The sequence below is a fragment of the Loxodonta africana genome, chromosome 4 (assembly GCF_030014295.1).
Source record: "Loxodonta africana isolate mLoxAfr1 chromosome 4, mLoxAfr1.hap2, whole genome shotgun sequence".
NCBI lineage: Eukaryota > Metazoa > Chordata > Mammalia > Proboscidea > Elephantidae > Loxodonta > Loxodonta africana.
The window spans coordinates 74,153,598-74,175,347 of record NC_087345.1 but is presented as its reverse complement, the minus strand read 5'-3'; the positions used below and the strand labels follow the sequence as shown (position 1 = coordinate 74,175,347).

General features: G+C 40.7%; 1 protein-coding gene and 1 long non-coding RNA gene across 9 annotated transcripts in view; both read right to left on the bottom strand.

Moving 5' to 3' along the window:
* The window catches only part of PPM1H (protein phosphatase, Mg2+/Mn2+ dependent 1H), a 328,683-nt gene that overhangs the window by 211,587 nt on the left and 95,346 nt on the right, over positions 1-21,750 (bottom strand). The gene's annotated exons all lie outside the window — the stretch shown is intronic.
* Positions 17,931-21,750, bottom strand: part of LOC111752891 (uncharacterized) — a 52,051-nt gene continuing 48,231 nt past the window's right edge. Inside the window, exon 2 of the long non-coding RNA XR_010321819.1 lies at positions 17,931-21,750. This exon is cut by the window's right edge and continues 24,490 nt beyond it. This is a non-coding gene — a long non-coding RNA (uncharacterized LOC111752891).

Below are 21,750 nucleotides of genomic sequence, written 5' to 3'. Positions count from 1 at the left end.
ACATGCATTTGTCCAGAGTTCCTTTTATGCCTATCCTTGGAGAACCAAGCCAGGCAGAGGAGGGAGTTTTGAAATAGCACCTGCCTCTTCTGTCACTGGTAGTGACTTCCCAAGCAAAACGAGTGGGGTGGATTGCTTACTGAATCATGATATTATACTACCATGGCCTCCCAAATGAACCTTATCCTTAAGGAAAGCTGAAGTGGAGGTTAGGCTGGGAAAACCAGTTCATGACAGCCATCCCCTTCACACTGCCCTCTGTACGAGATCCCACCTGCCATTTCTGGAGCTTGGCATTACCCTGACCGCTGGCACCTAAACTTGTGCTACTGTCAGTGCTTTTAACCAAAAAAGCATCACCAATCTCCGAGAGCTACCTGCCAGGCTGACTCATCTGGCACTGCCAGTTCCCAACAGTCAATAAAGCTACTATAATTACACAAGTACCTCTTTCTGTGGATATTAAACTTCGAAGCTCAGGGAACTTCAGCAAGAAGCCCGAGAAAGTACAATCCCCTTATTTTTTGCATGAGAAACCCAGAGCCCTGGGAGACTGACTTGCACAAGGTCGCATAGCTAAACGCAGTGGAGCTGTGAACACGAGAAGTTTGGAGCTCTTTCTGCTTCAACTCTCGGGTTGTTCTATTTTTCTGTTGTGCATCTATTCTTGTTGGCACTTGGGTCAGAAGGCTGTTCTGCAGTGACTCATCAAAGCCAGAGAACTGTAGAAGACCTTATTTTGTCATTTCATGTTGACTTCAGCTTATGAATGACACTAATAAAGTATCAAAAACTCAGAAATGTTGACAGCAGTCCCAGCCCTGTAGGCCTATTTCAGTCAGATATCTGATTATTATGCAGATGATTAAAAATATATTAATTTAATGCCACTTTTTTTAAACAATTTTTATCTCATATTTTATATTATTTCAAATTCCGATCTCCACACAGCTTAAGTTGAAAGACCGCATTCTTCTAAATTTACTTTGGCTCTAAAAAGTTTGATCTTTATCAACTTAAACATTTTATTTTGTTCTTCAAAGGCAAATCCTTAGTTTCTCAAATTGCAAATGAAACTTTCATTCCTCTAAAAGTAAACTGAGAAAAACTTGGTTTTCTCCAAGCTGAGAAGCATCCTGCTATTTACAGATGCAACCATTTCTTTAAACGTACGCATAGTTATTATGATAGCTACACCTCCTTCTTGCTTTATGCTGCAGCGTAAAGTCAGCACTATCTTAGGAGCTCAGCCCTTGGCGGTGGTGGGGGAGGGCGGTGCAAACAGTTAAGGTGAAAGTTTGGAGGTTTGAGTCCACAAAGAGGTGCCTCGGAAGGCCTGGCAATCTACTTCCAAATAAAACAGACACTGAGAACGCTATGGAGCACAGTTCTACTCTGACACACACGGGGTCACCATGCGTCAGAATCAACCTGCTGGCAACTGGCTTATCTAGAGAGCAGGAACCAATGTACGTACCATACGCACTCTTTGTCTAACAGTAGCTACCTCTGATGCTTATTTTAGAGACTTAAAAACAAAGTAACAGACCGTGAGTTGTTATAACTTTGGTGAGGTTATTTTCCAACTTCCTACAATGAGGGAAAACATCTTTAGAACTAGAGGTAATAAAACAGTGTTTGCTGAATGAATAAAATCAGAAAATCAACTCTGCCACTGCCTAGATGTGAATATTTAAAAAACAAAAAAGTACCCAAAACCCGTTGCTGTCGAGTCAATTCTGACTCCTAGCAACCCCACAGGACAGAGGAGAACTGCCCCCTAGGGTTTCCAAGGAGGGCCTGGTGGATTCCAACTGCAGACCTTTTGGTTAGCAGCCAAACTCTTAGCTACTATGTCACCAGGGTTTCCGAAGTAGTATTTAAAAAAAAAAAAAAAAAACCACTGCTGTCGAGTCAATTCCAGCTCATAGCAGCCCTACAGGACAGAGTAGAACTGCCCCATAGACTTTCCAAGGAGCACCTACCTGGTGGATTCAAACTGCTAGCCCTTTGGTTAGCAGTGGTTGCACCTAACCACTATGCCACCAGAGTTTCTGGAGTAATATTAGTACCTTGTATTTCTTGAGTACGTGTGTCAAAGGCTGCTGTATGCATTTTGTTGTTGTTACGTTGCTTTTGAGTTGATTCTGACTCATGGTGACCTCACATGTGCAGAGCAGAACTGCTCCATAGAGTTTTCAAGACTGTGATTGGAAGGAGACTGCCACGCCTATCTTCCAAGGTGTCTCTGGGTGGACTGGAACTGTCAATCTTTCAGTTAGTAGTTGAGCACTTAGCCGTTTGTGCTACCCAGGGACTTGTAAGCATTTTGCATATATTAATTTACTCATTTAATTCTCTCTTAGACTCTATGAAGTAGTTAGCACCATTATTCTCTTTTTAATGATGAGTCACAGTTAGGGAATGGCAGAATGTTTGGTCAAGTTACTTAACTTCTCTAAACCCCAGTTTCCTTTGCTAAAATGAAATTTTATGAGTTGTATGTGTGCATGTAGGCAGACAGTAATATTTTAGTCATCTTAAAGAACTGGGCAATTTTGAAGTTAGGATTAAAATTCAGGTGGAAGAAATGCTAGCGGATGAGAGATCCAAGTTAGTGAGGAGAAAAAGGATAGCCACCGTCTCTGCAATATGGAAAATTTACGTCTAGTTCTTTCAAGTCTTAGAAGAACATGACACATCTGCCCTGATGATAAGTGGTCGCCTTACATTCAGTTATGTAATGCTTTAACCTGCCCACCTTCCACTGAACCAAAACATTTAAGTTCCCTCCCACCCTCACCCTCATGAAAATAGGTAAGCACATAATTAAAAGGGCTTGGAAGTAAAAAATTCCTATGTGTCTATAAGGTATGGCTTGAAACTATGACCTAAATAGTAGCAGAGCCTATTTAGGAAGAGCAAGGGATTCATTCTGTGCTATAGTCATACACTTGGGAGATACATTTTCTTTCTTTCTGTTTGTAAAATACTCTAGTTATAAATTTTAAAAATCAACTTTGCATGAATTTCCACAGAAACGCCTGCTTTTAGTTGCAACTGTGAAATTATCAAGTTATATTCCTTCTCACCCGCCCACAGACTTGACTTCAACAATATTCTTCTGATGATATGACACCTATAACTGATTCCGATTAATAAATACAAAGTAAGCAGGGCGGAATACCCAGTAAGCAAGGTCTGCATGGGTTTACGATTAGTAAGTGAACACAAGTAAGCCCTTGCTTGCTGGTTAATCTGCTCCTGAAAATAGGTATTCTCGAGTAGTGAGCCTTTGTCATAAAGGCTACTGGCCCAGAGAACCCACAATGTGAAAGCAGTCAGTCAACAAAGGACAATCACAGCTGACATTTACTAAAGGATTGGCATGTGCCATGTACAATGTTAAACACTTGACAGGTGCCAAGTCATGAAACACCACCCCACTCCATTCCCACCCCATAAGGTACTCAGCATAGAGCAGGGAACAGGGACAAGGGTCAGACAGACCTAATGCAAACTTGGTGTCTGCAAATACTGCTAACTTGTTCTTGGGCAAGTTCCTTTCACCCTCTAAAATGGGGATGATAACAGAAGAGAACTGCAAAAGAGTGGTGAGAATTAAATGACACATACAGCAAAAAAAGTATGTAACAGTACCTGGCAATAGTGAGTACTCTATATATACTGTTTAATAATAATGTATCAAATACAAAGCTAGCTGCCTCTTCTGTTGCATCCTGGGGACTTTATCCAGCCATTCACGTCAGAGGAAAATCTCCCCCTCTCACCCCTCCCTCCTCTTTCTACCAGCAGCATCCTTCTGCTGACCTCAAAAATGCATGCCTCCCCCACCCCCACCCCAGGCATTGAGAGCCCTTAGATGGCACAGCATGACCCTTCCCCCGGGAACAGGGACCTACAGCAAGTTCCCTCAGTCCTCTAAGTTGCCTCCTCAAAGTTGTTATGCACTCAAATCACTCATGTGACTGCTCTGTACACTGGTTATGAAGTACGTTTCAGATTCCTACCTGGATCTGCTCACAGACACCCATATCAGGGTCCCCAGGCTCCTGGACTCAAAAGCTCAGGTCCCAGGCCCAGAGCTAACACCACAGGTAAAGACCAAGTAGAGAATTTTGTTTTGTGGTTGTTATGTTGCTTTGCTTTTAAGTTAAAAAATTTACGTAAGTGTTAACACCGCCCCAACTGCCTTTGAGTCAATTCTGACTCATAAAAAAAACTCATAGAGACCCAATAATACAGACTGGTGCTGCCTCATAGGGTTGCCACAGCTATAAATCTGTACAGGAGCAGACTGCCACATATTTCTCCTGTAGAGTGGCTGCTGGGTTTGAACTGCAGGCCTTTCTGTTAGCATCCAAGTGCTTTACCCTCTGCATCACCAGGGCTCCTTTAACACTGCTTTAAAAAAAAATCGCTACCATCAAGTCGATTCCAACTCATAGTGACCCTACAGGATGGGGCAGAACTGCCCCATAAGAGTTTCCAAGGAGTGCCTGGTAGATTCGAACTGCTGACCTTTTCTTAGCAGCTGTAGCACTTAACCACTATGCCACCAGAGTTTCCTTAAGCAGGTGGTAATTACAGGTTAAGAAGGAAGAGCTATTTTATAAAGGCCATCAGGTGAAGTGAGATATTGCTGATTCATATACAACTGAGAAGCAGATATCAAAATGCTGTGAGGGGAGGAGGGGGATGAATCATTCACGGAAGACCAAATACAGCTATCAATTACTAAAATTCTCTTTTCTAGGTAACTTCTTAGGCAGTGTTTCTGAAGTACTTACTGGCCACCCAGATGGCCTGGAACATAAGGACAACTTAATTCCTAGCTCTGAATGAGAAAATAACCTCTCATTACTGGTGTACTGAAGACCACAGCTCTGGCTAGGAACCCAAACCTTTAATAACAGCCACCAGCAAAACCAGCTGGACAGCCAATGGAGCATCCATCAAGAGTAATGGCTTCCCCTAGGACTGTTTCAACCACCCTGGGTGGGAGGGGACGGAGGGATACGGGGAGGTCATCCCAACCAATTCAGTTAATAGTCAAGTGTTGCCAGAAGAGGAAACTACAGCATGAAATGGAATTCTTTGTGGTGTTTGGTTTTCATGTTTTGGAAGGTGACTAAGGACCAACTCATAAAGAAGCCAACATGGTAGAGAAGGCAGAATAAATGCTGGCCAGGGAAGGAGCATGTGCATTTCCTCCCAGTTGTGAAGCCTTACACCTTCTACTCTCTGTCCATGGCTAATGAACAGACGGGATCAATCAGAGATTGCAAACTGGGATCCCAAGGGCCATATATTGCCCATGGACAGGTTGATTATTTTAAATTTTTTGTCCACAAAGTGTTTTTTTTTTAAGAAGGTAAATTACCAATTTTTTTTAAATCTGGATATTTACATGAAAAACTGCACTTTCTCATCTCTCTTGAAAGCTAATATATCTGGCTACACATTCAGACGACTCCTGTGTGACAACACCTGGCTGGAGGTGAGGAGAAGCTGCCCCCATGAGACAGGGCATGTTCTCGCTGGCTCACCCTAATCCTTACTGTCCACTTCTTCCATTTAAGTTATCAGCCTGGCCACATAGCCAGCTGGGTCTGCAGCCCTGCAATTAAATCTTGTGACTCTATGAGTAAACCAAGAAAGTTATTATAACCATAGTATACATTGATTTCTCCAGTTATCATGATGTTGTTTACTGGTCCAGTTGTGTGGACTGCCAAAAGAGAAAACAAATCAGTCCGAGAAACGATACAACCACAATGCTCCATGAAAGTGAGGATGGTGAGGCTATGGCTCACTTACTTTAGACATATCATTAGGAAAGACCAATCTCTTGTAAAGGACATCCTATTTGGTACAGTAAAGGGTCAGCAAAGATGAGGGAAACTCTCAATGAGATGGATTCACACAATAGCCACAATAATTGACTCAAACCTACCAACGATCATGAAGATGGCACAGAAATGGACAATGTTTTGTTCTGTTATATATACATATGACCGCCACAAGTCAGAGCTGACTTAATGGCAACTAGTAACATCATATATTGATTGAAATGATTAATTTAAAAATATTTATTGTGTAATTAAGTCGAGATAAGTCAAGAAGACTAGAACATGATTTCTGTCCTCACGGAGCTAACAGTCATCTATAGTAGAGAGACTTTCTTGCTAATAATTGGAACTTGCTGGGATTGAGGCCAAAATTGAGGTATGTGTCCCGAGGGATCTGAAAACCTAGAGGAGGACATTCTGCAAAAGAAGAGCTGGGGAAAGTATCACAGATGAGGTGGCACCTGAGACCAGTCTTATGGCGTAAAGGAGGAAATCAGTAGAGAAACTACGAGCAAAGTTTCTTTGGGCAAAGTAACAGCCAATGAAAATACAGGGTGGTGTAGAAGTTTATTAAAAGAGATTAGGTATGACCTAAGTACAGGCTTGGTGAGGGAGCTGCCCCAGGATTAGACCATGAATTTCTACAGGAATCTTATCCTATTATGGTTTATAACCAATGGGTTATAAACAATAAGATTGTTTAAACCAGTGCTTTGAATGAGTTTGAACTGGTTCAGTCAAGGCCAAAGAAGTGAAACCAGACCTGGAATCATAACCAGAAGGGGAAAAATTACGGGTCAAAGCTCTGGAATGCGCCAACTCAGAAGAGGTGTAGTGAGCCCTTTCAGGAGTCTGATGCATGAAAATGGATTATTGGCAGGACTGTGGAGAACGACACACATTCACAATGGCACGGTCAGCTGCCATCTTTGAGCAGGGCACTGCTGTTTCTGACTCTGCTCAAAATCCGAAGGGCAAGAAATTTAGTGGCTATGCAATGTGTACATTGCCCATGTTTTCTAGGAGGGAGATAAAGTTTCTAGCAGGGCTTTGACCCATAATTTTTCCCATTCCAGTTACTGTTCCACTTCATCCAAATTTTAAAAATTCGGTTGTCTTCCAGTTCTGCTTCCTCTGATGTGACTAAGCTGGGAAACACCAGTTCCAAGCCCTGGTTTAAACAAGAGACTAATATGGTCAAAAGTGTTTTAGAAAAATAACTCTAGGACCTGTTGCTGTTGTCAGGTACTATGGAGTCAATTTAGACTCATGGAGATCACAAGTGACAGAGCAGAATTTCCCCCACAGGGTTTTGTAGGCTGTAATCTTTATGGAAGGAGTCCTTGTGGCGCAATGGTTAAGCATTGGCTGCTAACCAAAAGGTCAGCAGTTCAAACTCACCAGTCACGCTTCCAAAGATGTGGCAGTCTCCTTCCCTACAGATTACAGCCTTGGAAGCCCTATGGTGTAGTTCTCCTCTGTCCTATAGGGGCCCTCTTGAGCCAGAATTGACTCAATGGCAATGGTTTCTGTTTGTTGTTGTTGTTGTTTTTGGCTTAATCTTTCCAGAAGCAGATCACCACGTTTCTCCTGCAGGGACACTGGGTAGGTTCCAATTGCCAACCTTTCCGTTAGCAGCCAAGCACTTAAATGTTGTGCCACAAGCACACTTTTCTAGTGGCCTAAACCAAAATTAAGCTATAGGAAAGAGTAGAACTGCCCAATAGCGTTTCCAAGGCTGTAAATCTTTATGTAAGTAGACTACCGCAGCTTTCTCCCATGGAATGGCTGGTATGTTCGAACCACTGACCTTTCAGTTAGCAGCCAAGCGCTTTAACCACTGTGCCACCAGGGCTCCCTTTTCTAGTGGTCTAGTGGAGGATAAATGACAAAGGCAAAGAGGCTACAGACCAAACAATGGCTCTGGATGAAAGGGAAGAGAAGGGAAAGAGAGGAGACAGAACGAAGACCTAATAAAACCTGATAGACATGGGTAGCGGAGGAGACGTGAGGTAAAGAAGAGAATTCCCAGGTCTCCAAAGTGGCAGAATGAACAGATCAAGGTACCATGGATCGTGAAGGGAGATAAGAAGGTAAAACAGTCTTGGGAGCGGGTGGTTTTGGGGGTGAGATAATAAAATTGGTTTTAAGTCAGTGAACAGAAAGTCCAGAGGTATCAGAAATTACAAAGGCAGTGGCAGCAAAGTTCAACTTAACCAGGGGTTGGCAAACTACAGTCTGTGGGCCATAATCTAGATCACTGACAGTTTTTGAATGGCTCACGTACTAAGAATGGTTTCAACAATTTTTTTCTCTTTTTCCCTCATTCTTTTTTATTTTTCAGTTGTGGTAAAAATAGATATAACAAAATATTTGCAAATTCAATAATTTTTACCTTTATGTTAAACAGTTGAAGAAATCCAAAGAAGAGCATTTGTGACATGTGAAAATTATATGAAATACAAATTTCAGTGTTTATAAAGTTTTATTGGAACACAACCACTTTCATTGGTTTACCTATCATCCATGGTGGTTTTTGCCCTACACTGGTAGGGTTAATAGCTGCAACACAGACTGCCTGGCCAACAAAGCCTAAATTATTTACTATCTGCCCCATTTCCGAAAAAGTTTACTGACTTCAGAACGTAACTATTAGATTGAACTTTCTTAAATTATTTTTGTAGGTCAATTCAATCAAATATCGGCAATTTCATATGGTTACACATAATATATTGGTGAAGCAAAGGAGAGAGATACAGGTTTGTGTAGAATTTAAGGAGAATTTTAGCATTATTACTGACATTAATTTTGAATATTACTTTGCTGCTAGCATTTGTGAGCCAGCATTAGCTTCTACTTATTTCCCTGTGGTACAATGGATCACTTTTATATGGCCTTTCTCACCATGGTCTTGTAACTCCCACCAAATGACTGGGTGTGACTACGTAAATAAGGTGCTTGTGGCCCACCAAAGGGATTGGCTAGCTTGCTAATAATGCAAATAAAGTTGCATGGTATCCTTGTGGGGTTGGGGCCATGCAAATAAGGTATATGCAACCCTAACACAGGGATTGGTCAGTTTTTCCATCTCGCTAGGTTTAAAATGAGTCATCCTAGAGGCAGATAGGAGTGGAAGAATGGGAGTGGAGCATGTCCTTTGGACCTGGGGTCCCTGCACTGAAAATCTTCTAGACTCAGGAGACACAGAGAAAGAGAGAGAGAGCTGTAACACCAGTGATGGTGCAATGGTGAGAAGTGGTGGCAGCAGAACTAGGAGACAGGCACAAGATGGCATAGAGGGCTTCCTGACCCATGAAACAAGGTGGTTACAGAGTATGCGTCAACCCATGGAGCAAGAGAGTTGAGCGCCTTTGGGCAGGAGGCCTGCTGGCAGAGTGGGGTACCTTTGGACACACGTCAGTAGAACTAAAAGAGCTTTGTAACACTTGCCCAAGCAGGGCATAGGCAAGGCTAGGAGGTTGAGATACTTAGGGGCTGAGAAGCTGAAGTTCAGAGAGAGGCCTGCCTGCAGGCACCACAAAGAAGCTGTCCTAAGCAAAGAACTGTATCCTGAGTCACTCTGAGTCATTTCTAATCCTGAACGGTAACCTGTTACTTCCCTAATAAATGCCATAATCATGAGTATTATCTGTGAGTTCTGTGTGGCCATTGCAATGAATTATCCAATCCAGCAGACAGTGCTGTGGGAAGGTCAGCTGATGTCAGAATGGGTAAAAAGGCTGCAGAGTGGAGGTATGTCTGACTTCGGCCTCACAGGCATCAGCTTTGGGCTGCTGAGGCTGCTAATGATTCTCTCTTCTCCCCCCTTGTGACGTCAGAGGAGGTCAGGCACTTCCACTATGTCATTTCTACATTTTATATTTTTAGATCCCCTCACCCTAAATAGTTAAATGACTGAGGATTTAAAAATGAACACTGAAGATCATGGTGTCTCCTTGGACTGTCCCTCATAAATATCAGTGTTTTCTTCTTCACACTGGCTGTTTAGAAATGAGATTTTAACTTAAGGAAGACAAAAATCGCCTCTGGGTATTTCCTTTCAATTATTCTCTGGGTTCTCTTGGCAAAACCACTAATATCACCAATGTTCAACTTCCTTATTTAAATAAGGAAGTCTGTGCTCTGTCAGATGCCGGAACAATTCCCACACAGGTCCCAAGTGCTGTCTGTGGGGCCAAGTGAAATCAAAATAATGGCCTACCCAAAAAGGATTTCAAGTTATGAAAATCTGCATTGTAAAAAGCAGAAAAATACTTTTTGCAGGATTAGAACACTCATTTGAATACAGCCGTTAGCTTCAGTTGTCAATTAAGAAAAAAATTAACGTGCTTGAAGCTGTTAATGTTTCTAAAGATATGGTTTTCTTTCTTTACTCACCAGATAACATCAATACTACGAGCAGTTTGAGATGGTTTTTTTTTTTTTTTAAGCAAAGTGAAGTCAATTTTAAATGTGTAATTTTAGAATGCAAACTTTAAAAAAGCTTGAAACTTATTAAACATGAAACCAAAAGACAAAAGTGCTCTTATCTCATCAAACATCAACGCATCAATTTGTTAATCGGCAGATTCCTCAAATCCCCACTACAATCTTGATTTTCCATTGCTGTGGGATAAAGAGCAAGCTATACAAGCCTGGGCTCTGCACTTTCCTTTTAAACCTTAAAGTGACACAAAAGGAAAAATTTCGATACAGAAGAGGACTGTTTGGTAGTAACAAGGGTGAAGCCCTATCCATCGGAGTTCTAGAAAAAAATCTTAAGACATGTACGATCAGCCTTCACAGAAGTTGAAGGCCAGCCATCCATCTATCCCTAAATGCACTGGGCATTTGCAACAGAACATGAATCACTGGTGGGGGAGGGGAACAGATAGGTTTCTCTCTGCTACGAATTTAGGAAGCAGACTAAAAACTAAAACCAGTTGCTGCCAAATCGATTCCAACTCATGGCGACCCCATCTGTGTCAGAATAGAACTGTGCTCCATAGGACATTCAATGGCTGACTTTTCGGAAGTAGATCACCAGGCCTTTTTTCCAAGGCACTTCTGGATAGGCTTGAAGTTCCAACCTTTCAGTTCACAGCCAAGCGCATTAACTGTTTGTACCACCCAGAAACTCTGGAACCAGACGACCTGGATTTGAATCCTAGATGGACTCCTTGGTAGCTGTACAGTTTTCAGCAAATCACTGCATCTCCCTGTGCCTCAGTTTCTCATGTGTAAAATAAGAATATTCAACAGTACTTTCCTGATAGGGCAGTTGTAAAGATTAAAAAGGTAATGCATTGAGAACAGTCTGACTACTGGAAAACAACTGTTAAAAGTGGTTTAACTGGTACATTAGTCAATGCTTGTAACCCTAAACATGAGACAGGTGTTACCACTATCTTCATTTTATTGGCCCCATCGATACCATATGCAAAATGATTCAATTCAACATCCTGGGCAAGCCATTCTGGCGTTTTCTCATGGCAACTGAGGTTTTAAAAGACGTATTATGTTCACACAAACAATGCTGTTGTAATTAGTTGCACAATGGCCTATAAATGGAACACAAGTATTGCAAGAAGGGGTTGTGACATGTCACACGGTTTCAGCACTCCCAGGGACTTTTTCCAAGGCAAGCACAGTATTACTGCAAAGGTACTTAAGAGCAATAATTTTTTGCTTCATTGTTGCACTTGTTTTTTTAATCCACATTTTAACTGAAAATAATCAGTTTTGGGAAATCTTCACCCTTGTGTTAACTAATGTGCAGAGAAAGTCTGTTTTGTTTCCAGATTAAAGCCTTGTTGTTATCTGATCAAACATTCTTACCTTTGTCCTCAGACCCTGGGCAAAGCTCAGTTAACAATTTAAGCCTCCCTAATTTGCAAGGGAAAAGAACGTATCAATTTAAATCTTGATGCCCCAGCAAGGCCAATCTGGGTTCCATTTTAGGGAAATTGATCTCTGCCCTCAAAAAGCTACAAAGTACAACGAGGCTTTGTTATGGCCTTGAGTGAGACAAATGCATTGACGAAAATGTAAACTATTTCAAATTAAATCAATGCCCAATATCTCCTCAAATAAAAAGGACAAGGTCAGCTGCCAACATTTTTCAATTTGTCAAAGATAATTATACTCTATAACACCGGGGTATGTTGTTTTGGTTAGTCCCCCACCCCCCCATCTCAAATCCCCACCACAAAGCAGGGAGTAGACACTCAATAAATGTTAGTTGAATTAATGAACAAATGAACTCGTTTTCTCCATAACATCCCATGGAGGGAGACTAGAACAGTAAGTTCTAAATCTGCTTATTTGTTTCTGAAAGCCTAAAATATTTTGATTTGGTATTCCCATCAATTGGCTTCAAGGAAAAGAAGTCTACATCCCAAAGGAAAAAAATAAATAAATTATAATCCCCTCTACACATGGGGTCGCTATGGGTCAGAACCTAATCTATGGCACCTAACAACAACAACCAGCATATGAATGTGGGAGCAGGATGTGTAAAGTAAGCCCTCATCAGTTCTCCTCACACCCCTTCCTTATCCTCAGCCATAAGAAGCCACCTGTGGTTTGCAGAAGATACCACCTTGCTACACAGAATTCCCTCCCAACGTGCCTTTCTCTCTGCCTGGAATGACCTAATCTCCTTTTTGTCTGACAAACGTCCACCTGTCTCTTGGACACTCAGTTTAAACACCACATCATCCTAAATCTGCTTCACATGCATTTCTTCATTGTAGTTGTTATAACTGTAATGTAACCATTAAGGAGTGCAATAGTTACACTGACAGAAATCACCAGAAACTGGGACTGGTATCCCAGGTCTGGTATTTACAGTGAAGTGACTTTGAGCAAGTTAACTGACTTTTCTAACACTCAGTTTCTTTAGCTATGATATTGGATTGCAGGGAAGATTAAGAGAATGAATGAATCTGCAGTGTTAAACCTGGCATAGACCTGTTTTTATGTGTGCAGGTCCCCTTCCTTTTAGACATCTCCTTTCTCTCCAGCCCTCCTCCATCTCATTCTTAGAGCTGTCTTCTGGACACAGTTGATTGGTCCAGGCATGGTCAGCTGACCCAAGCTGAGCCAATTAGGACCCTTCCATGGAAAGTGAAAGCGAAACAACAGGAGAAGGGAAGTGAAAGAAGAAAAGGTAGCAAATTATAAAAGAGTATAGATTAGAAATAATGAGAACTTTAATGGAGTATCTGGATCACTTCTAATGTCCTTATAATAAATTACTCTCAGATTTCTTTCACTTGCAAACTAAGGAGTCTAACAACACCCAACTCTTCATACACACTCATTTATACTATTATTATAAAATCATAGCATCTTGAAAGCCTGGGTAAAAATCTTACTAGATTTTGTATCTTCAGTGACTAGCACAGTGCCTGACACACACAGCAGGCAGTCAAGTACTATCAACTAGGTGAAAGGTTTATTGACTTCAGGAGAGAAATAGTAACTTGGGGTTAAAATTCTTATCACAAACTCTCTAGATACCATCCTGTCCTAAGGGATAAAAGAGAAACTTAGAACCCCACCCCCACCCCCACCCCCCCAAAAAAGAGTACATGTTTGACAGTTATAACCAGAAAGAGGCAATGAGGTACACTGGGCCAAACCTCAGAATGGAAGCACAAAGTTTAAGATTTCAGTCTCGGTTCTGAGAGCCCCTTTTCCGGAGCATTTAATCCCCTGAACATCTTCGACTTGTTGAGTTAATCTAGTTTTACTGGGAGAATAAGAAATAAAAAGAGCTGTGCTCTATGAATAAATGTTAAATTCATGTAGAGAATATTCCTGAAGCTTCCCACCAGGAGACAATGGGATGTTCACCAGCCTAACTGTGACTGGAATGTGGAGGAACTTACATAAGTCTCAGAAATGGCTGAAAATTCCGCAGGCTCCAAATGAGGTAACTGTTTACCTTCCTGATTGCATTTCAATCTAGACATTAAAATAGATCTCATTGTTTCCAGAATCCTGGATGTAGTAAGAAACAGATTTAGCAGCTGAGAATAAATTTTAATAGCAGAACCAGGATCATGAGAGAGGAAATCAGGAAGAATTTTTTTTCATAAAAAGGGCCTTGAGGGTAATTTTCATTTCATTATGTTTCTAAATTGCATATAGTTTTGGATCCTGGTTGCAACATATCCTTTCTGCATTGATAGGAATATAAACTAATCAGTAAATAATAATAGCTGTACAAAATTCTCACATCATACACTATCAAAATACACACCGTCTAACTTACTAATACATTCGTAATGGGCTACAGTCCAAGAGTGTATAAATAAGGTGACTAACTTGGTATAAATTTTGAACCAAAACCGACATTAAATAATGGTTAAAAACAAAACACTTGCCATGAAGTTGGTTCCCACTAATGGTGACCCCATGTGTATCAGAGTACAACTATGCCCCAGAGAATTTTCAATAGCTGATTTTTTCAGAAATAAATAATATTTTTTCTTCTGAGATGCCGCTGGGTGGACTCAAATTTCCAACTTTTCAGTTAGCAGCCGAGCACATTAACTGTTTGTACTACCCAGGGCTTACCTGGAAATTTATCTAAACAATAACCTAGATAAAGCATAATACTAAAGGCCCACAAATGCAATGTGTGACACGGTTTCTATGGGAAAGTATGTTCAGAATTCCAATCTCGTTGTTTAGAATGGTCCTCAAACTTTTGTCCACCCGGAGAACTTCTTACACACGGATTTCTGGGCCTCACTTCCAGAGAATCTAACTCAGCAGATCTAAGGTACCAAAAACCCAAACCAAACCCAGTGCCGTCGTGTCGATTCCAACTCATAGCGACCCTACAGGACAGAGCAGAACTGCCTCATAGGGTTTCCAAGGAGCAACTGGTGTTTTCGAACTGCCGGTCCCTCAGTTAGCAGCTGTAGCGCTTAACCACTACAGCACCAGGGTTTCCGGATCTAAGGTAGGGCCCAAGAATTTGCATTTCTAACAAACTCTGATGTGGTGGTGATACTTTTGGTTCACAGATGACATTGAGCAGGATTGGCCTAGACAAAACACAGTTCTTTTCGGGACTTCCCTTGCACCCTCACTCTCACTCTACTGAGCTAAATAAAAAATAGTATGCAATAGCCCTAGTTTGTAAGTCACTGGTGGTGGTTAGTACTACCAGAGTCAGAAGCTCAAGAGGCTCCTAGGGACAGGAATAGGGGTTCCAGGGAGGGATGGAAGTTGAGCTAGCAGGAATGTGAACTTGAGGAGGGAACAGTCACTATAATTGGGAGGGGCTTGACTAGGACAATGACGACCCCCCCAATGAGGAGGGCAAGGGCAAGAACCCTGGCAGGGCTATAATGCGGTTACAAGTTTCAAGGAATGGAAGTTTAAGTAGTGGTGGCTGAGAGTCTACCACACGAGAGAATGATGTTAAGAAATGGTTGACAATAATAAAGAAAGGATAAGTGCGGGTGGGGGGAAGGAAAGGCAATACACAAGAAGCTTGTTTCCAGTGGTGGAAGTGGCTGCAATACAAAGGGGAAAAGGGTGTTCTGATTGTTTAGTATATTCAACCTGGAAGGTAAATTACCATCTGGGGAAACTATGCTCACAGGAAAGATACACAATGTATTTTCCAAATTATTAACTACAAAACACTTTTTATGAGAAAGAAAAATGACTAACACTTGAAAATACTTCATCACTTAATTGAACATTAGCTCATTTCAGACTCCCAAAACAGTAAGTTAGATAGGAAGGGTATTATTTATCCCATTTTATAGATGAAAATTGAATCCAGAAAGGTGACTTACCCAAGGTCAGACAGCCATTTGAGCGGTGAGGCCCAACTCAGATCCCAATCTGATTCCAAAGCCCAATCTCAACCACTACTCTTATACTACAGAAAAAGGAAGCTGAGAAGCTTTGAGATCAAGAAGGATAAACCCAGAATCTATTGGTATCATAGAAAACAATGGACCAAGTATTTAAGAATGGAAAATGTCAGAAGTTAAGTAAAGTTTAGATGTCCACTAGATATGACAATTAAAGGAATACTGGTGCCCACTGGTAACGGCTATAAAGTCCATGTACTAAAATATTCTCCCTCCCTAGAGAAAGCAGAGTTTAAAGGTGAAAAAGGGCACTTAAGCCTGAGATTGAACGTATGAGTTTCTAGGGAAGCATTTCACTTTTCTGCCTTGTCTTAAAGATCAAGCAAGGACAGACACTTAAAACAGCATCCACGCTTAACAGATTCTAGCTTTAATCCCAAAATGATGCTGTCAAAGAAAAAGTCTATAAAAGGCCCTCACAAATTCTTAAAAATGATAATTAGCAAATTATAGTCACTGAAAAAATAAGTGACAACTTTTTACTTCATTCCAAACTCCAAAGCTGTACAGACACTTCAAACTTTAACTTACCGTTTTGCAGTCAAATGTTTACTGATAAACTCATAGTTTTAAACTTTCATATTATCCTTTTAAAAATCAGATTCAACCAGATCTGAGTAAACAGAGATTTTAATGAACATTTAGAAAAAAGGAGAGACAAACCAAAACCTTTTAATGGTCGAAAGACAGTTCCTATAATTCTGACACTTGCTACAGCAAAAGTCTGCATGTTGTTGTTGTTGTTAGGTGCTGTCGAGTCAGTTCCGACTCATAGCGACCCCTATGCACAAAAGAACGAAACACTGCGCGGTCCTGAGCCATCCTTACAATCGTTATGCTTGAGGTTCATTGTTGCAGCCACTGTGTCAATCCACCTCGTTGAGGGTCTTCCTCTTCCGCTGACCCTGTACTCTGCCAAGCATGATGTCCTTCTCCAGGGACTGATCCCTCCTGACAACATCTCCAAAGTCTGCGTAAGGTTCAGGAATCAGGCATCTGTAGAAGTAATCGCAGCTTCCTCTAAACCAGGTACTTTCCAGAGTCAAATATCAAAGAAAAATCTGTAAAAGCCACAGTGTGTAGGTAGTACATTCTTGAAGGATTGAATTTCTCCACATGATAAAGAATCTACTGATGCAAGTCATTAGTAGAATCAGTTGGCCTAAAGCTAGGATCAACAACTATCCTGGTTTGCCAGGGAAACCGGGAGTTTTTGCATTTAAAGTCCCACCATCTGAGAAGCCGCTCAGTTCCAGGCAAATCAGGACATTACAGGCAAATTTGGTCATTCTTTCTAAAGCCTACTTGCTCTTATGTAAAATACTAGTCTAAGAGACAGAAAGTCACAATTTCTTAAGTTGCAAACTGTCGTAAGTATTAGAATGTCCAATAAACTACTGTATCCGAAGTTGGAGAAGACAGAAATGGGGCAAACTGTTCTTCAGGTACATCCAGGCAGGATCATCTCTCGGGTAATGAGCAGGAACAGGCTGTCCTGGCTCAAAAGCCAAGAATCAGATCAGACTTTGAACAGCTGTGGTGGCAAAAATATTAAGTTCTTAATTAGCAGTACTACAAGAAGATGACTTATTAGGACTCAACATTCAAAGTGTAATTTATTGCATTTGGGACAGATTCCTTGGATTTCAAAGCTGTACGAATCCAACCTTCCTGACATCAGCTGGAAGTTAAAGACTTTTTTCATCTGAAGTACCCAAGTCATTCCAGGTCTCTCGGTCTGGCAAGGACAGTTAAGTGGAAAGCAACAACTGAGTCGTATTTTTCTGCTTCTTTGCATGCCTAGTAATTTTTGATTGGATGCCAGACACTGTGAATTTTGCCTATTGGGTGCTGGATATTTTTGTATACCTATAAACATTCTTGAACATTGTCCTGGGACACATTTAAGTTACTTGGAAACAATTTGATCCTTCCAGGTCTTTCTTTTAAGATTTTTCAGCAGAACCAAAACAGTGTTTAATCTAGAGCTAATTATCCCCCACTTATTAAGGCAGGAGGGAAACCCTTGTGGCATAATGGTTAAGAGCTATGGCTGCTAACCAAAAGGTCAGCCGTTTGAATCTGCCAGGCACTCTTGGGAAACCATATGGGGCAGTTCTATTCTGTCCTATAGGGTTGCTGTGAGTTGGAATTAACTCGAGAGCAACCGGTTTTTTTTTTTGTTCGTTTGTTTTTAACGGAAAGGTCCTCGTGAGTACTCTAGTTGATGCTCCATGAATTATGAGGTTTTCCAGTTTGACTGGTGGGCACAGGCACTATTTTTGGCTCTGTATGAACATTGGGAACTATTACCTGTAATCCTTTCAGACGGTTTCTTCTTCAGGCTTAGTGTGCTGATCAGAACTCTGCTGACTACTTGAGGGATACTCTCTGCATATCTCTGGAGCTCTCTGTGTAACTATATCTTCTCCAGTACCGGTTCTGTGTAATCTACTGTCCTTGGTCTCCACAGACTCTCAGCTCCATCTCTTCAACTCAGGGAGTTCGTGCAGTTGCACTGGCGCCCCTTCTCTCAGGACAAAGCTAGGGCAATTGTAGGGCTCGCATCATTTGCTTCCCATCTCACAGAGATCACTGTCCTTTGCTGCCTGATGGCCAGTGTTCCCAAAACCACTGCTTCATATATTTGGTCTGGTGTTTTGTTTTTGGCTTGTTTCGGGTGGGAGGAAATATTCGCTGGATATGGAAGTGTCCCAAGTTCATTTTCAAGAGGGAATCTTTGTCAACAATTTTAAAAAGAACTGATGCCAAGTAGGATCTGACACCGTATCTGCCATCACACCAAAAATGATACCTTAGAAAGTGAAGCAACACTTGTATTAAGGAGCCTGGGAGGTCACAAGAGCTGGAGGGATCATACAAATTCACAGGTTATCATATATATGGTTATTTTGTTCCAATAATCTATTTCATCTCCACAGCTATGCTATTAAATTACCTAAGAATTATTTTGTGTCTTTCCTTAAATTGGCTACAGATAAATTTAACGTGTCTATCACATATTAGAGCAACTTACAAATCTTCACATGTCAGATTAGACTCAAAGGCATGGAAAACTCATCTGGAATCATGTAATTCCTTACTGCTGCCACCCTTGTGAAAGACAAGAGTTTAAAGTGTACTGAGGAGACAAGGCAGAGGGAAGAAGAACTGTCTTGTTTACTACAGCATCTCTAGCACCTAGCAAAACGGCTGGCGTAAAGAAGGTACCCAAATATTTAACAAGTCAGGAGTGAAGGAATGCTACTACTCTGAGAAACTAGATACATAATATAAGCCCCCTTGAGCGGTCCCAAGGCATCTTGGACGAAATTCATAACTTCCCTTCTTCTCTTGCTTCAGTTAAGAGCAAAGACAAGAAGATTGGTGGTTGGTATTTGAGTGGGAGCAAAGATAACTGGTTAGGTATAAAAGGCAACAGAAAGGAAAGCAGCTGTTAATCAAATAATCCTGGTTGTTTTTTTAAAAAAAGCTTATTTTAAAATAAGCACTAGGTTTTTTTTTTTTTATTACCATAATTATTCTTATAATAAAAACCAACACTATAAATCACCCCAGAGACAAAATCTGTTCACAAAAAAAGCTTCCTAAGATTTTTTTTTTCTTTAATCAGATCCAATTTCAGAGGATTGGATCTGAAGTTTCTTGCCATATCTAGACCTGAAAGTAAAGGGCTCTGATTTTTTAAAGGTAGATTCTTGTTGCATGAGTACTGTATCTTTCATATTTCCTTTGTATCTCTCTAAATGTAGTTGCTTGACTTAATAATTTTCCGTCTACGAACTAAAAAAAAAAAAAAAAACTAGAACAGAAGAAATAATTAAGGCATTTTACAAATAACGGATTTGTTACAAAATATACTTACATAAGCATTTTAGTAACATATACAGTAAATCCCCAGGTTACTAACGTCGGATTTACAGAGAACAGAAACCGACAACTTATACTTGCCCTTTAATGTTATGTAAATCTGCCCTCACTTTGAAATGACTGAACCAACCCTCACTCTCAACAAATTCTTCATCACAATCCCCTACACTTGTTGCAGGTGCAGCTTTTAAATCACTGAAAAGACTTCAGCCTTTCCTTGCGTAAAACCCATTGCCATCGAGTCAATTCCAACTCATAGCAACCATATAGGACAGGGTAGAACTGTCCCCGTAGGGTTTCCAAGGAGTGCCTGGTGGATTCAAACTGCCAATCTTTTGGTTACCAGCCGTAGCTCTTAACCACTACACCAGCAGGGTTTCCTTCCTTGCAGTAAATAAAGTAAGGCTATATAAGAACTGTATGCACCTGTTCCAACTTACCTACAAATTTGATTTAAAGACACACTTATGAATGGATCTTGTTCATAACCCAGGGACTGCCTGTATACTAAATGATTCTATGCATTCTGGGAGGTTTGAAGACATTTTAGGAGGGAAGTTTGTGGAAGAGACTGAGAGAATTTACATCCAATCAGTTTTTAGTGAGTTTCTTACTACCAATTCATCCTCCTAGGCCTTTTTATAAGTGAATCCAAATTGGAAACTCTCTTGAAGCCTTTATGCTGATACCTCAAGAATAGATCAAACCATTTTTGGTCTGAGTTCAACACTTATTGCATGTCCAGCATTTTGGGGGGGAGGTCCCTTCATGCTGAAGTTCAAGCTCATTTTATCATGCTGTTGCCTTTGGTGCACCTCCTCAACCTTCTTTTCTCCAAATTAGACCACTCAGCTTGCTCTTTGTACTTTCCCCTTCATCCATCTGCATATCTGTTGCCTTTGAGTTGATTCTGACTCGCTGCTAGACTCTACAGGACAGAGTAGAACTGCCCCCAGGGGTTTCCAAAGCTGTAAATCTTTAAGGAAGCAGACTGCCACATCTCTCTCCTGCGGAGTGGTCGTTGGGGTCAAACTGCCGAACTTTCCCTTAGCAGCCAACTACTTAAGTTCTGTTAAGGGTTCCTTCAGTCCTCCATACTCTATACATTTGCTATTTCACGTATATAACATGTTACTGCTTTTACTCAAATGTTTAAGTTTCATTAGGGCAGGCATGCACCCCACATAGCACCTTGCATAAAACAGTGTTTATGCAGTGACTAATGAATATTTTTTTAATGAATATGTACATACCATTATCCATTTGTCACGAGTCTTCAAACTTATTTTTGGGCCCCATTTGACCAATTTTTGGAGCCCTGGTGGTGCAGTGGTTAACAGCTCAGCTGCTAGACAAAACATCGGCAGTTTGAATCCACCAGCTCCTCCCTGGAAATTCTATGGGGCAGTTCTATTCTGTCCTACAGGGTCAGTTAGGAGTCAGAATCAACTTGATGGCAATGGGTTTGGTTTTGGATTGGGCTGACCCATTTTTAAAAAATAAGTCCCAGTCCACATTTGCTATAGGCCCCAAAATGGACCACTATCCTCATGGAAAAAATTCTATGAATCTTTTTTTAAATAAATTATTAAAATGAAAAAATAATATAGTGAATAGCAAATTCATGTTTTTACTCTTCCAATGTTCTGTTACATATTTAGACCTCAGACAGAAGCAGTTTTGTGGTTTTTCTCTCCCTCAAAATATTAAGTACAATGTGTCCTAATGGATAGATTATTAGCTACTTTTATCAACAGCCTTTGTAATAGCTTTTAATAGCATTCACCAGGGCACTCTTCTTATTCAATATAATTTGCATTACATCAAATGATTCATGTTAACAAAAATGATGTTAAAGAAGTGACTGGGGGGGCAAACCATGTGTTTTACATGGTTTTATATAAACCATGTTTATAAGCCACATGATGCTTATCATAAAATTTCTGAGATTTTTAAATAAAGTGCCACTTCACACCTAAACATGAGAGGTCATAAATCATCTAAAATAGTTTTTCTTAGTCTTTTTTTCATTACTGACTCCCTAAGGAGAAAAATTAAACTTAATTTAAATTCTAACAAGA